The following is a 17,039-nucleotide window of genomic DNA, read 5'->3' on the forward strand; positions in this document are numbered from 1 at the left end:
GAAAGGGTTAGAGTTAGGTTCTAGTCTTTTGGTGAACATTAGGGAGAGTGTTAAGTATGTGAAAGCTTCTGATTCAAGGAAGGATTCTTTTGCTACGTGTGTTGAGAGTGCTGGTATTGAGAGCAGTCTGGTTTGTCTTTGGATGTGGACACACAGTGGAACTCCACTTACGAGATGTTGGTGAGAGCTCTCAATTTTCGTAAAGCCTTTGATAATATGCATTTGTATGATAGAAACTACAAATGTTTGCCTTCTGAAGAAGAGTGGGATCGCGGTGAGAAGATTCGAGACTTCTTGAAGACATTTAGTACAATCACAACATACTTCTTTGGAGTCAACTACCCCACAGCCAGTGTTTATTTCATGCTAGTATATATGGAAGATCAAGTTGTTGTTGAGGAGGTATGCAAGGTGTAAAGATAATGAGATAAGATTAATGGCTGTGGATATGCAAAGTAAGTTTGCTAAATTCTGGGACGAGTACAGTCTTATTTTAGCTATGGCAGTAGTACTAGACCCAAGGATTAAGCTACTGATGCTTAAGGAAGCTTATCATAAGCTGGATCCTAGAACTTCTGAGAAGAAGGTTGAAGTCGTGAGGAAGAGCTTGGAGTTGCTTTATAAAGAGTATAGTTCAAAGTCATCAGAAAGTTGTTCCAGATTTCCAAGAAAAACTCTACATGAACTCCTTACAGAATCTCCTCTTGAAGATGATTTCGATGATGTAAGTATCTGACATAAAGTTCTTGTTTATTTTGACCTCTTAATAATTCGTTAATTGATTCTTTATCTCTGATTTTGTTTGAATATAGGATCTGCTTGAGCTTGAAAGGAGTATCCAGTTTGGTTCAAACAATGAAAGGACAAATCTGGACATGTATTTGGCTGATAGTATGGTTGATATTTCGGCTTTCTCAGATATGGAGGTGTTAGACTACTGGAAAGATAAGCAACACAGATATGGTGACTTAGCTTTGCTTGCCCGTGATATTCTTAGCATCCCTATTACTACTGTTGCGTCTGAATCTGCGTTTAGTGTGGGAGGCGGGTTTTGAGTCCTCTTAGAAACCGTCTCCTCCCCAAAACTGTCCAAGCATTGATCTGTACGCGAAACTGGCTACGCGGATTTGTTGAGTTTGAAGGTAAACTCCTTGTCTTGAATTAAGTGTTTTAACAATTAGTGTTGTTGGTTAACTCATTGTTTGAATGATTTCTTTGATTTCTTGATGTATGAGACATTGAGGAGTACTTTGATTATGATGATGAGGATGCTAATAAAAGAGCAAGTAGCTCAGGAAATGAAGATTCAAACATGTGGTAATTTCCGTGCATTTAGCTCTTTGTGAATTTAGCTCTTTGTAGACTGTTTCTTGCTGTCTGGTTTAAGTATATATTTTTGGTGCTTTTGTGTCATCTTGTCCCAGTTGCGAACTACTTTAGTTTGTTCTGTGTTCTCTCATTTTTGTTCTGTGTCTAGCTTGTGAATGTGTGACTTCACAGACTGTGTCTAGTTTGAAGTTATAGCTGACTGTGCTTGTGAAGTTATAGCTTGGAAGTTAACAGCAGAACTTAAGCTGTTTTTGGAAGTAGAGCTGAGCTTATTGTTGTTGTGTTCTCGTTTGTGCTTGTACTCTCAGTCTATCAGTAGCTTCCTCTCTGTGATCTTAAGTTGTTTTGTGTTCTCGTTTGTTGTTTGTGTTCACGTTGTGAAGCTTTGTCATTTGAATGTGTGACTGCAGTTTAGAGTTTCTGAGTGTGTTCTTTGACTTCGTCGAGTGATTAAGTTCTTTTATTTTGTGGTTGCAGAGTGGAGTTCGTGAGAGAGCAAATGTTGGAGCCTTGGTGGAGAGCAACGTGTTGGAGACTTGGAGTCTTGGAAGAGTGTAATTTTGTTATCTTTATCTATGTCTTTATACTATATGTTTGAGGTGTTTTAGCCGGTTGTGGGTATGCCCAAACTGCACTAGCATAGAATTGCTTAGATTTCCAGCGGAAGACTACACATGAGGCTACTATGCTAGATCAACAAACGTTACTGTGGAAGAGCATTTTGCAGAGGTTGAGCTTTGTTTGCTGCTCTTCAGGGGGTGCGGTATTGAGAGGTAATGTCTTACCTTTTGATTCTTTGTACAAAGATGAATTTTCATAACTATTTGAGATAACAATATCGTCCCTCTCTTCATCAGTATTTGCATTCACAGAAGAACCATACTCTTTTTTCAAAAAATATTTTTGAACATCCAAGTTCAGGAGTGCTCTTTTTTATAGATGAGACCAGCTTCCTCTTCTCACCAATCTAAAAGGTAACAAGATAAAAATTGAGAGAATCTGAAATATATATGTCTTATACGATTCAATACTTATAATCCTAAAACTACTCAAGACAGCTTTCAAAGCAAATTAGAATAGAATTAAGCTTCAAGTTCACTCATATTCTTGCACAATCACCATGTTTTCATCCTTAATTTACCTAATATTTTTTATTTGCTTCTATTTGATATATTTACATCTTTACCTTTGATTTTTCTAAGTAATCTGCCTTGGTAAGGCCTTTCGTACAGTTACCAAAAATCTGAAGTATGACAAGATCAGTGCAATGATAACCCTTACACATGTTGAGGTAATAGTTACTGATTTGTTTAGAGTTGTATTGCGTGGAATTAGCCAAAGATGTTGTCTGAAAGGTAGTAGAAGAGTATCTTAACCAAAGAAATTCATTCATATATACAATCTTCTTCTCCATTGGCAAGTTCACTTTAAATCATTTCCACCTCACTTCACATCATACTTTCTCTGTGTACCACAATTGCAGTTTGAAGACAAACAATATTATCCATAACTAAAGAGGCTTTTCAAGGATGCCTTTGTTTGACGGTTGGGAGAAGTCTATATTTTTGTAACTTTTCATGTAGATTATGCTCAAATATTTTCTCATTTAAACAAAACAATTGTTTCCTTTTATATTTGCAGGTTATTAGTTGCATGTGTTTGATCGAAAAAAACTTGAACTTTCATATATATTAAGAGTTTTATTTCATTTAATCTTCAAGAAAATGTTAACACGATCATCTTTGTATTCCAATAGTTAGTCTTGCACCAGCTCTGAATCCTCATGTGCCATCTGAGGAGAAACCAAAGAAACCTACGAGTAAGCTTATAATTGTATCACCCGCATCTGCGGTAACTGTTAGCATATATTGTGCCAATAGTTAGTTAATTTCATTTCTTGGACTTTTTTTGTATGAAAATAAGGTGTTGGCCATTTAGTCCACCGTAAACGTTTTTCTCAGTTTAGCTTTTGGTCATAAACCGATCCTTTGATGTTTTTCAAATTAATTATGATTGGTTTCCAAAGCATAGTTCATCATCTTTTTACAATACAAATCTTCGAAAATCAATGACCACAACAAAAGAAAAAAATCACAAACACAGCCCACATTCATTTAGATAGAATAACATCATGTCCATGACCGACCCCGCGCTTGCGCAGGGATTCCGCCCCTAGTTTATATAATAGCTAACATTTAATAGAAATCGACGGTTGAATGCTTACGTAGTTTTTAAGCCACTTGCTTTCAGACATAATACGCTTGGCTAGTTCATCGTATAACATAGAAGGACCAATCTGTATAACTCTGTAAACAAAATACAATGGTATAGTTATCAATTACTAACAACATCATCAAAATGATATATACAACGGAATAACATACGTTCATGTATCTTGCCAGTCCTGCATCTTCTTATAATCTTTTTTACGCACAAACACCAAGCAGTGATCAGGGTCATCTTTGCCGGTTAGATCTATCTCTCGGTCATCTAATCGCATCGCTGACATCTTCAATGATTTTGGAGGTTCCAACACATCCAATGAATCTTTGGGTTTAGCTTAAGAATGATCAAAATCTTTAACAAATGTGTCTTGTGAAAGGTTATTCATGCCACTTTCCAAAAACTCTTCTGTATACGAAGATCAATAGCTAATGACTGAGTCAAGTTTACAAGAGGTAAATTGACACATGAATCATCAGTATTTAACTTTTTTTTCTTTTGCAACCTGTTAACAAATATAAAAGGATATTATAGAATAAAATATCATAAACGTCAAGTTCCAAAAAGCATATTAAACAAACAAACGTCAACTTCAAACTACATCCATTACATAAACGTCAAGTTTCAAATACAAATTACACATACAAAACTCAAGTTCAAAATAGAGCCATTACATAAATGTCATGTTCCAAATACATATTACACATACAAAATTCCAAATACATATTACATACTAAAATTACAAAATGTAATTCCGCCTAGTTCCAAGTTACAACAACATAGCTTCAAAGACCTAAATTCCATCGCGTAGTTCCAAACATCCAAGTTCCAACAATTTTTAATGCTTTCTCTTAATGATTACCTTTTTCTTTGATGGAGCTGTGTCTTTTTTGCTCGTGTTAGGACCAGTGTCGATTATGCTCTTGGTTGATAAATCTTCCCCGCCAATTCAGTCATCAGTAAAGTTGTCCTGAGCTATGTAACCTCAGTCACAATCTTCCCCAACATGTCGGTTACAACTGTCTCAAACTGCTCAGTTCTATCGGAAGCTGTCCTGAGCTGTGTAGTCTCAGTCTCAAACTGCTCGTTTAATCCGAAGCTGTCTTGAGCTATGTAACCTCAGTCTCAATCATCCCCAACCTGTCCGAGAAATGTTGATAGAATTTCTCCGCAAAAGTCATAAAATAAGCTTGTACCAGACCCTCCAAAAACTTTTTCATATATGTGTCAATGTTCCCTTTCGGTGAAGCAGCTAGATGGCATACTACCTTCTTATTCCTTGACTCTGCTCCTCGTTCTGCATGTTTTCACCTTCTTGTGTCTTCCCGAAACATCAGTGGTGCCATCAACACTCTCAGCAACATGACTATTCTCACCAATCTCAGTATCAGCTGCTTGATCTTGTCCTTCCTCTTTGTCAGTTTCCTCAAATTCGGAGCTTGTAGCAATCATGTTTTCTTTGGATCATATCCAAAACGCAATCCACTCTTTCATCTTTTTTTTTCATCTTTCCTTGCAAAATCAGTAACCAAAAGGACAACTCCATCTATGTGGAATTTCATGAATGAATGCAAAATCCCCTACAAAACAATCAAATCATTAGTAGGGTGAACAAGACGATCAAAACATTTTTATAAGAAAAATATATGCATACCTTTTCTGGAAATAAAGTCTCAATGCCAATGATATTTTCATAAGAACATTTTGCACATCCTCTCCAATTACCACACAGAGGACCTGTGTAATTGTCGCTGACTTTTGTGCCACAAATATCTCCTAAAGCATTCATAGCTCCCATTATCTAAATTTGGAAACCAAACAAGAATCCTTCCATCAAGTACCCCTCCTTCTGCTCTAGTTTATCCCTTATTTTATCAATCTGCTTCAGCAGGAAATCAAACGAGTACATAACTCATGGGTAATTCTAAAGCTTCTCCAAATCCATCGCCAACTTCATGTAGAGATGTTGAAAATTCACCTTCTCATCCTTCCCCATCACCACACCATATAACGCAAAGATAGATCAGTCTCACCCTATCAACCCAAGTCCAGCTATTTATCTCTTCCAAATACTTTTTTTTATGATCTGCAAGTTTATTTTCCTATATGTCTTTATCTGCGTGCTCCCAAAACCACCATCATATTTCCATGTCACTAACCCACTAATCTTCTCTTGCTTTACATTTAGACCAGTGCATGGTGCTCTTGCAATCTGAAATGCAAAGGCCTCCTAGCAAAGGTGAACCACTTCTCATGTCTCTTTCTAGTCATCAACTACTTACACAAGAAAGATTGTATCAGCCTCACCGAAAACTTTAGATTATTCTTCTTGATAACCATAATATGCGACAAAAGGGGATCTTTCATCACTTCCTCGAATTCTGGCTTCATTGTTTGCTTCAGAAACTCAAGAAGTCTTAGTCGACAGCGGTTATTAATCTTCTTAATTTGAGGTTCCAAGCTCTCACGGTTAGGGATGTCAATTGGGCACATTGTCCATGGACGGCCCATGTCCAAATCGATTTGGACTAATATGGTCACGCCCAAATCTGTCCAAAATATTTTCTGTCCAAATGGACTATGTCCAGATACGCCCAAAGTCCAATAGACAAAACCAAATGGACATGGGCCGCCCAAATATGCCCATATTTTAAAAATATGCTCATGTTAAGTGATTCTGAAGATAAAGAAGAAAAAGAGAAGGAAGGTGAAAAATAAGGTGGAAGAAAGAAGAAAAAGAAGTAGATTAAGGGCCTGACTGGTTCAACCGCAGCGGTTGCGGTTACGGTTGCGGGAGTTTGCAGATGCGGGTGGTTGCGATTTCTAGCGGTTTTAAGAGATTTGTAAGACTGGTTCTGCGGTTAGAAATTAGTACGTTTGTGGGATACTTATGACTGGTTAACTACCAAAGTAGCAGCGGTTAAATAATAAATTAACAATATTTACACTTTATAAAATTATAAAAAATATCAAAATAAATAATATTATAATAAATATAGAAGTTATATTTAGAAAGTTATAGTTTAGATTTTTTAAAAATATAGAAAATATTTTTATTTTAAAGTTTTATAATATTAATTAAAATATAATAGATATATTTTAGCATTTTTATAATTCCAATTTAAATTTTTTATTGAATATTTTTATTTTTGTATTTATATTGTTTTAGAAAGAAACAAGAATTTTTTTTATCCTCCCGCAACCGCCCGCAACCGCAAACGCTAGCTGGAACCAGCTTTTGACTTTATGAGATTCATAGCGATTTGGAGCGGTCTGGAGCGGTTTGAGCGATGGTTGCAAAACGCCAACAACCGCAACCAACCGCAAAAGCTGCGTTTGCGGGTGGTAGCGGGAAAACCAGTCATACCCTAAGTGAATGAATGAAGTATGAAAGTTTAATTTAAGTATGTTTTAGCTTTTGTAAGACATGGATTTTAAGTTTAAGTTTAAGACTTTAAGTATCTTTGTGAACACATAAAATTTAAGTTTAAGTATCTTTTGTAAAACATGAAATTTAAGTAAATTTAAGATGTTATATATATATTGACATTTCTAATCTATACATCTTTTAAGTTTAAAAATTAGACATTTTACATTAAATGGACATCTGGATTCCATGGACAGCTCACCTGGTCATGGTCCTATTTGAACATGGTCCTATTTGAACATGGTGCTATTTGGGTTCGACCAAAAATGCCCAGAAAAAAATAAGCCCATGTGGACACGCCCAAATCCACCCAGTCCGTCCAATTGACATCCCTACTCACGGTATAGACGACTAGGCAACTCCAACTCCATACCTGAAAACTAAACACAAGAAAACACAGTAGCTATCAATAACCAATATCACAACTCAGTAAAATAATGTCTTAATACTCTATCAATAACCAATGTTACAACCAATCCAACTCAACAACTAGCATCAAAGGATTAGCATTCTCACTGTATTAATTCCAGTTTTCGAGTCTTTTAATTTTTATTTTAAGAAAAAAACCTAAAATTTCTAAATCTATCCTAAAACTACGATTTAAAGCATGGACTTTGTGCAAAATCGTCCCTAATCATCACCTTACCACATGATTGAAGCCTAAACATCCTAACAAACTCAAAAAATCATCTTTTACCTTTGTACTTTCGAACTCTAAAAGTGGAGATAGAGTTTCATACTTTCAGGTTAAACAAAAGAGTGATAGATTCTGAAAATCTCACAAAATCATGTGGGTTAGGCTGAAGAATCGTCCAAACCAGAGTGTAATTGAGTGAGTTAGGGTTTCTGAACTTAGGACTTTGATTTTCTCCCCTTTGTTCATGAAAGAGAAGAGAAAAAGATCCCAAAGAAATCGAGTTTAAAGAGTTAAAATCGTGTTTGGTCGGTTTAAATCAAGTGGGAATCAATCCAGATATAACCAAAGAAAACCAAGAAATTGATTTGGGAGACTTACCTGGGCACGAGATCGATCTAGCATCAGCGATCGATCGATCCCAATGAGATCTTGCTTTGCCGATTGAGTGAACTGGACCAGTTCGATCAGTATATGCTACGCGTTTTTGTGTGTGTTCTGCATATTGATCAGGATCGACTGGTTTGGATCGACTGGTTCGGATCGACTGGGTGCTAACGGTTCGATCAGTCCCACTGGATTGAGTACCTTCGACGTTTAGTTTTTATTTAATTTTATTTAAGAATTTTAAAAGTTTTCTTTTGTTTTAATTACTTTAATTATTTATTATATTTAATATTTAATAACTGTTTTGTTAATTGTAATTTTGAATTTATAAATGAAATTAAGGTCACTATTACCATTTTAAAAATAATTAGCCTAATGGGATATAAAGTATATGAAATTAGTCTAATGAGATATAATTACCAACTTGGATAGAATTCATCAACTTTGATAATTTCTTCTTTTAAGCTACTATTAAATCGCTCCGAAAACGCTCTCAGGCACGTTTAGCGAGGCAGATTTTTGACTTTTCGACCGAAGCTTCGGTTCTCGGTTTACCTAGCAGTTACTTTCCCTGCTTAGTACTTTCTTGCTATGCTTTTCGTCCACTTTTTCAAAATTTTCCCCTTTTGGGAAGTAGCCATCGGACAACTAGCTTCCCTGTTCTCTAACCCACCGTGTTCTTCCCCCGACTCGGTCGGAGGGACTGCCGGAGTATATGATTTTCACTGGAAAATGACGGTAAATCGGCTTAAGATGGTGCTCTGTTGCTGGTTTCTCGTCTGATAAACTTTATTGGGAATTCCCTGAGGCAGAGATCTTAGTTCTTAGTTTTTTTATCAACTGCGTTCGTTTGAGTGAAAAACCTTCAAAGTTTCACCAGTGATTACTGATCTTCTTGCTTGCGCCAACAACAAAACAGAGTCTCTTCACCTAAAGACAGCAACTTAATCTTGCAAGCTTATCATCCTTGCCTAAGCTTTAGTGACTTCTATTCCCAAGATGCACAGAAGAATTTCTTCTGCAGAGAAGGGGAAGGCTATCGCTCTTGAGCATCTTCCAGCCCCGCGAAAAGCCAGAGTCAAAATCACAGCTCCTGATGTCTCTGACGTGGACCAAAGTCACGCTCTCACCATCATTGGAAGAATTACAAATCCCTCGATCCAGAAAGTCTGGTCCCTCATTCCATTTTTTACCGAACATTGGAAAGCGGATATCCCGCCGGTTGGAACTGACCTCGGTCTCCGGTTGTTTAAGTTCCAGTTTGAATTTGACCTCCTCACAGTCATTGAAAAGCAGCCTTACCACTATGCTCGTTGGATGCTTATCCTCCAAAGATGGGAACCCACCATCTCTCCAAGCTTCCCCTCGATGATTCCCTTTTGGATAAAAATCCAAGGTGTCCCGATACACCTCTGGAAGGAAGGAACGGCTCGCAGTATAGCAGAAGGCATCGGTACTTTTGAAGTAACTGATATTATAGCTGAGTCCATGCGCATGAGAGTTCATGTAAATGGTCGCCTTCCATTGATAAAGAGCTCAGTGCTGGAGTTCGATAATGGCGATGAACTCACTGCCACCTTAGTCTATGAAAGACTAGAAAAATATTGCTCCCAATGTGACTGTCTGGACAATGAGTTAAAAGACTGTCTAGAGGCTAAAACTTTGAAAAAAGCCATGCTTGCTAGTCAAGAAAATGGACAAGGTGATAAGATGCTGACAGCTCCCCGAGTAGATAGAAGTTTTTGTGAGAGGATGAGTAATGTGAGGGCTACAGGGGACACTGATTCGTGGAGAGGAGACTCTAAACGACCGAATGAGAGGAACCAGCCTCATTTTACATTCCAAGCGTCCTCTCGTGGCGACTCTGGAATATTAAGCAAAAGCAACCACCAACCACTGTATGGGAAGGGAAGGAACCCACAGAGAAAGGAGTGGAAGCCAAAAAACAACTTTCAGAGGGATTCCTCTTTTGATAGGCGTGACCCCTCCTCACGCAGAGAAGGCTATAAGGACTGGAAACCTAGAGGTTCTAGTCATGGGGATTCCCGTGCAGACCTTAATCCAGCTCTTAGAGAACGCCGATGATATTGGGCTAGAGAAGAGAGGGTGTCTCCCCTCGTGATGGCAGAGTCTCTCCTCGCAGGGAAGCTTCACGATCCAAAGAGCTACCTCTTCCTCCCGATAGGAGGAGTCCCCTGCGGAGGAGCCCTGATAGACTATCCCCTGCAGCAGTGGAAGCAGCTGCTGAAGATATCCGTGATGTGATGATTACATACACAAGCTGCACTGATCCATCAGAGAGTGCAGCTCGAAAGGAGAGGCTAAGACAGGCTGCGGCTCTAGGACATCTGGAGAAATCAGCAATAAGGGCTGAAGGAGTGCGTGCTGCTAGAAAAGAAACAGAGGAGCATCCTACAGATACTGAGGAACGGGCATCCCAAGAACGTGTCCCAATCTCAACTCGGCTGGGTGTACGTGACATCAATGAGGGTTCGGGATCTGCAAGAGTAAGGGATGATATCCAAGGATCAGAGGAGCGCGTTCGAGTAGGGGAACAGGATTCCCAGTATCGTGCACCTATCTTATCCCGTTTGGGACCCCTCAACTACGACATAAATGATGCCTCCAACTCTGGAAATCTCCCAAGCAGTGAAGGCTGACCGCGAGGTTCTTTAGCTAGCAGACTTGGGCCTATCGCAAATCTGGAAAGCACACTAGAGGCAGCAACTGTTCAGTCACCTGAAGTAGTGAAAAAGAGGAAGCCTGGAAGACTTCCAGGGAGAAGGACTATGGCATCAAGCCCGAGTCAGGTTCCGGGATCTTCACCTCGTAAAAGAAAGGCCCAACAGACCAAGCCACCGCTTAGTTGCAAAAAGCCAACTACGGGTGCAGGAGGTGCGCAGAAACCCCCAAAAGCAAGGACTGTTCGAGGTGGCACGAACAGAGCAAAAGGACCGCTTGGAAGTACACCAACATCGTCAGAGAACCTCCCGATTGCATCGATGATACCACCAACAGCACGGCGAAGGATGGATTTTCGGAATCCATCCAACCCTGTTCCTTAGCTGTTGCTTCTTGGAACTGTCAGGGGTTGGAGAATCCCTAGACAGTTTGTAGACTGGGAGAGATATCCAAGAAATTTGACCCTGATATTCTCTTCCTTATGGAGTCAAAAAATCCCAATGAGGTGGTGCTCAAGAAGCTAGAACATTTGCGCTTTGATTGTCATCATCTGGTTCCCCCGACGGGACATGGTGCGGGCGGACTCGTTCTCTTCTGGAAACAAGAACTAAATCTTCAAATCTTGGATTCAAATGCAAATGAAATTGAGGCTATTATTGAATATGAAGGAAAACGTTTTCACTCCTCTTTTGTACATGGCAGCACTGATCGGAACCAGAGAAACTTACTTTGGGACCAACTGGTCACGAAAAGTTTGGTCAGAGATGAGCCTTGGTTCGTGACAGGCGATTTTAACGACCTCCTATGCAGTGATGAAAAAACTGGTGGTACTGATACACCAGAAGGCTCTTTCTCTGATCTTAGAACCTTTTTCTCCGAAGGTGACCTGTTTGATTTATGCCATTCTGGAGATCCACTTTCGTGGAAAGGAGTAAGAGGCGATCGCTTAGTCCGGTGTCGACTTGATCGCTGTCTCCAATACACTTTGGGCTGAAGTCTTCCCTGCGGCTAGATGCCAATATCTCGGGTATGAAGGATTGGATCACAAACCCCTCTTATCCTCTTTTGATGCTGGTGCTAAGAGGAAACGAGGAATGTTCTGCTACGATAGAAGACTCTGCCAGGATGAGGAAGCGAAGCGAATTATTTCTGAGTCACTGCGAGAGAATTCAGAGGCTTCGGTTAGCGATATACTCAGCTATACATGTAGCGCCATCTCTACTTGGAACAAAACACAGCATAGAAACAGTCAGGAGGAGATAGAGAAAAAGAAAAAAGAACTCAACGAGGCTCTATCAAGCCCTTTGAACGATACTGTCCTGATCCAGGATATCTCGGCAAAACTCAATGCAGCCTACTTGGCGGAGGAGAATTATTAGAGGAAACGTAGTAGGCTTTTATGGCTGACGCTAGGAGACCGAAATACGGGGTTCTTCCATGCTGCGACAAAGAAGAGAAAAAGAATCAATGGATTTTCAGTGATTGAGAATGAGGAGGGACAGATGGTAAACAAGGAGGAAGAGATTGTGATGGTTATCGACAACTATTTTCAAAAAAAATGTTTACGTCTCTGTCGGGTGAGAGAGGGGAAACAGTACGAGAAGCCCTCCACCCAATTGTCACCGAGGAAGACAATGTGCTCCTTACGGCTATACCGTCCGAGGATGAAATAAAGGAGGCGGCCCTCTCGATTAATGTTGATAAAGCTCCGGGTCCAGACGGATTTTCAGCAGGGTTTTTCCACACTCACTGGATAGACATCGGCCCAGAGATAGCCAGAGAAGTTCAAGGTTTTTTCAATGGGGATTCCCTACCGGATAACATTAACCACATCAACATCCGACTTATCCCGAAGATCACCAATCCGCAAAAGGTCTCTGATTATCGGCCGATTGCGTTGTGTAATGTATATTACAAGATCTACTAAAAAATCCTCACCCAAAGATTACAACCTCTGATGGAAAATCTGATTTCCGAGAATCAGTCAACTTTTGTCTCGGGCATAGCGATTGGTGATAATGTGCTCATCACACATGAGGTACTCCATTACCTCAAAACGTCCAAAGCAGAGCAACGATGTGCAATGGCGGTCAAGACGGATATGAGTAAGGCCTATGACCGCTTGGAGTGGGATTTCATCGCACTCGTCCTCTCTCGGCTGGGATTCCAACGGCTTACTTAGAAGGAAGGTAGTACCGAGCAGAGGTATCCGTCAAGGAGACCCTCTCTCTCCCTACATATTTATCATGTGTAGTGAAGTCCTCTCGGGATTATGTAATAAAGCGCATGAAGAAAGATTTCTCAAGGGACTGACTGTGGCGAGAGCGAGCCCCCGGATAAATCACTTACTTTTTGCGGATGATACAATGTTTTTCCTCCAAGCAAACAAGGAGAACTGTCAGGCTCTAAAGACTATCCTTACTAAATACGAATCAGCATCTGATCAGTCCATCAGCAAGGAGAAATCAGCCATCACGTTCTCCCGAAAGACGCCCGCCTCTCTAAACACGATGGTCAAACATGAACTGCAAATCGAAAAGGAGGGAGGAGGGGGAAAATATTTAGGTCTCCCGGAATACTTTGGACGGCGTAAACGGGATATGTTCTCCTCTGTAGTGGACCGCATTAAACAGAAATCCCGCAGATGGTCCAACAGGTTTCTCTCTACGGCAGGGAAATTGGTGATGGTCCAGAGCGTTCTCTCGGCTGTACCAAATGTCTTACTTCAGTATGCCAGTCTCCCTGTGTAAGCGTATCCAGTCTGCAGTAACTCGATTTTGGTGGGACGCCAATAAAAATGATAGGAAGATCGAATGGGTTTCTTGGACAAACATGGCAAAGCCTAAAGCAATCGGAGGTTTGGGTTTCCACGACTTTCAAAGCTTCAATGAGGCACTGCTGGCTAAGCTGAGTTGGAGATTGCATCAAAAACCAGATGGCCTCCTTGCTAAGGTCCTTCAAGGTAAATACTACTCCGATGGAAAATAATCTCACTGCTACTGGAGCTACTGCGATGTCGCACGGATGGAGAAGTATTTTATTAGGCAGAGAGCTGTTGGTGAAGAATTTGGGATGGGTTGTTGGCGATGGATAATCTATCAAGGTCTGGCAAGATCCTTGGCTGGAGATGAGACATCAAGAGAGACCTTTTGGTCCTCCTCGAGAGCAATATGTTGATTTGTTGGTAGCAGAACTCATGGTCACAGGCACCTCGGAATGGGACCGCAACAAAATCCAACTTTGTGTCCCGGATTATGAAGAGATAATCATGTGCATAAAACCAAGTCCAACTGGGGCTCCGGATAAACTTGTCTGGTTAGGCACCAAGACATGAGACTACACTGTTAAATCAGGCTATTATTCGGTGGTTGACAACGAGGATAACAGAGTTGAGTTGATGGATGTGGCTGGATTTAGTTGGAGGAAAAATGTCTGGGATTTGGACTGGGTCCTAAACTAAAGACCTTCTCATGGAAACTGTTTAAAGGAGCGCTCCCAGTGGGAGAAAAGCTGTTACAAAAGAATATTGTTGTTGATCCCCGTTGCAAGAGATGTGGTAGCTCCAAATTTATCAATCATCTTCTTTTCCAGTGTCGCTTTGCTCAAAGTGTCTGGAATCTAGCCCCTTTCGTAACGGAAGTGGACTGCAGTGGATTGCTAGATTTGGCAGCAAGCTGGACATCTCTTTGTACTTTGCGATGCCTACCTCCCGCTGGTATCACGTCCAGAGCTTTATTTCCGTGGGTCTTATGGAGTTTATGGAAGGCCAGGAACAGGTTTCTTTTTGAGGGCTTCTCAGCATCTCCGGAGGAAACTCTGTCCCTAGCAATCAAAATGGCAAGCGAATGGAGCCTCAACAAATCAACAGAGAAACCACCATCACCAACACGACTCAAGCCTCGCGTACGAGTACCTCCTGATGTGGTGACTGTGCAAACTGATGCAGCTTGGACACTTGGAAGGAACGCAGCGGGCCTAGGATGGGTCATCCTCTCTTCCCCGACAAATAGATCAGAGAGCAAGTATCAGGAGTTTGTTGCTTCACCTTTAATGGCGGAGGCTTTGGCACTCCGAGAGGCTGTCTGCACCTACAATCTCAATGCCATGGAAGCCGTCTCCTTCGAATCTGATTCAGCGCAGCTGATCAAAGCCATCAAAGGTGAATTGTTTGGAATTGTTTCAGACATTCTATCTTTATCGTCTTTGTTTAAGTCTGTATTTTTTTCTTGGATACCTCGTGAGTGGAATATCCTCACTGATACTTTGGCTACGAATGCCCTGTCTGTAGGTGAAACATTGGTGGTTGATGGGAGCTTTTATGGCTCCCAACTAACCTTTCCTCTTGTCAATTAAAGTATGTGTTTCAAAAAAAAAGACATAATTACTATTTTTTTGCCTAAAAAACAATTTTTTCAACATATTATTAGTTAGTGATTTTGAAGTTTAGGAAACAACTGAAAACTATAAAAAATTTAATAATCATTTTCAGTTGCGTATTAATGATCAATCAAAAAAATTTGAGATTGTTAATGACTCGCTGGTGTCAATTGAATTTGAAAATTTTCAATTTTTTAATTATATATGACTAATTCTGCATGCTAGCCAATACAAATCATCAATTTAACAGTTGGTTTTTAATATTTAAAATATTATATACTAAATTGAGACTGCGATTTTTATTTGATGTCAATTAGCAAACGTTTTATTGTATTACATATATAATTGGTGTTATAGAAGAAGAACTCTTGAATTCAGAAAATGTTGATATACTTATATTAATAATAAGAATCCAAATAAATGTTTAAGGATGTAACTTTTAATTTTAACATTATTTCTTTAAGAGTTGCGTTAATATAAAAGAAATTGTCAAAATGTAGAAGTATATTTATTTTCATCTTATAACAATGTTTCTTTCCATCTTACATTAATTTTAAACTAGATCTCGACCCGTGCAACCGTGCGGGTTTTTGTTTTCATTTATTTTTATACAAACATTTTGTTTTCAATTCTAAATTCGTATATATTATAATATATATGTGTCTATCAATTTTTAAAACATAATAAGTTTACGGTATATTTTTCGGATTATATATATACCGTAAACATAATAAGTTTACGGTATATTTCACATATATTTGTATCTTCTTATATATATATATATATTATTTTTTCGGATTATTATTTTATTATTAAAATCGTAACTATATATATAAAGATTAGTAAAATATTGTTTTATTGTCATATCTAAAGATATTGTAACATTTCATAAATTTAGAAAGTTTTTAAAAAATTAAACTTTTAGCTTCATAGATTTATATTATCGAGTAAATAATTTAACATTTAGTTTTTGTTTAATTTCTAAAATAAACTATATAGTTTAAAAAAAATTTTCATTGGTTTAAGGTAGTAAAGATTAATCATTGTTAGATAATATGATTTTTGTTTTTTTTTTAAAATCTTTATACTTTTAAAAGTTAACATCGACAAATATTTAAATAATTAATAGAATGAGATATAATATTACAACATTAAATTATATCTATTTAATTTATACTATCTATAAATCGAATGGATCATCTATTGTTTAAATCTAATTATTGTTAGTCCAATAAAAATTTCTGGTAGGCCTGAAATTTAAATAATAAGATTAGAGATTAAATGTAATATGACTTTACAGAAATATGTCTATTAGGTCCATTTTTTAAAAAAAAAATCACACATGAATCAAGGTTTTGACTTCTGTTTTAATATATAAGATAAATTGTTAAAATGTCAAAAATGTAACTTTTCATTCTAACATTCTGTCTTTTCATCTTAAGAGTATATTGGTTTAAAATAAAATTTTAAAATGTATTGTATGCTTTTCATCTTAACAATATGTCCTTTAGTCATGAAAATTGCATTGATTTAAAATTTTTCAAAACGTTTAAAGATGTCTCCTTTCAAGCATTTCATGGGTTAAAAAAAATTGTCAAATGTATAGATATGTAGTTTTTCATCATAAGAATTGGATTGGCTAAAACATTCTTTTATGCATGAGTGGATTGTGAGAGATTAAAGTGAATCTTTGTAACCATATAAGTAATCACATCAATTGCTTGGTGAACAGTTGCAACTGATTGAATTAAGCATTCCAACTGTTGGTGATTGTAATTTTTAGCGATAAATCATAGCAATTTTTGGTATAAATCATTGCAGTTGTTGGTGAGTGTAGTGTGTAGTGATAAATTGTTGCAATTTGTTATCCATTGAAACCTTTAGCTACGCATTGCAATTGTTGGTAGAAGTTCAATTCTTTGGAGTTTTGGAAAGGACAAAGCAGATTTGGTTAGATTCTGACCTGTGAGTGGGAATCTA

Source organism: Brassica napus, chromosome A8, assembly GCF_020379485.1.
Source record: "Brassica napus cultivar Da-Ae chromosome A8, Da-Ae, whole genome shotgun sequence".
Classification (NCBI taxonomy): Eukaryota; Viridiplantae; Streptophyta; class Magnoliopsida; order Brassicales; family Brassicaceae; genus Brassica; species Brassica napus.